The following is a 361-nucleotide window of genomic DNA, read 5'->3' on the forward strand; positions in this document are numbered from 1 at the left end:
ATGAATCGTGTGACAACCACAAACAATAGCTATCCTGACCACTTAGACATGCCTCATTTCACCTTCCCCATCGCCACCGCGACTCATCGCCTTTTCAGAGGGGCCACGTCCATGTCACCCACCAACACAAACACACACACACCTGCTGTTGCAGCCTGAAGGAGAAGGGTTAAATCCCCCCACCCTAATTCGCACAAACAAACACAACGCTCGTGCAAACGGTCCGCTCGCATACTCGCACACTCCCGCCCCCCCAACCCCAGTCCTACACCAACAGTCAGTTGTTAGTTAGGGGGAGGGGGTGTGAAGGGGAGAGGCTAGCGGAGGTCTTTGTGAGAGCGAGAAAGAGAGAGAGGAACAG

This window comes from Onychostoma macrolepis, chromosome 19 (genome assembly GCF_012432095.1).
Source record: "Onychostoma macrolepis isolate SWU-2019 chromosome 19, ASM1243209v1, whole genome shotgun sequence".
Taxonomy (NCBI): Eukaryota; Metazoa; Chordata; class Actinopteri; order Cypriniformes; family Cyprinidae; genus Onychostoma; species Onychostoma macrolepis.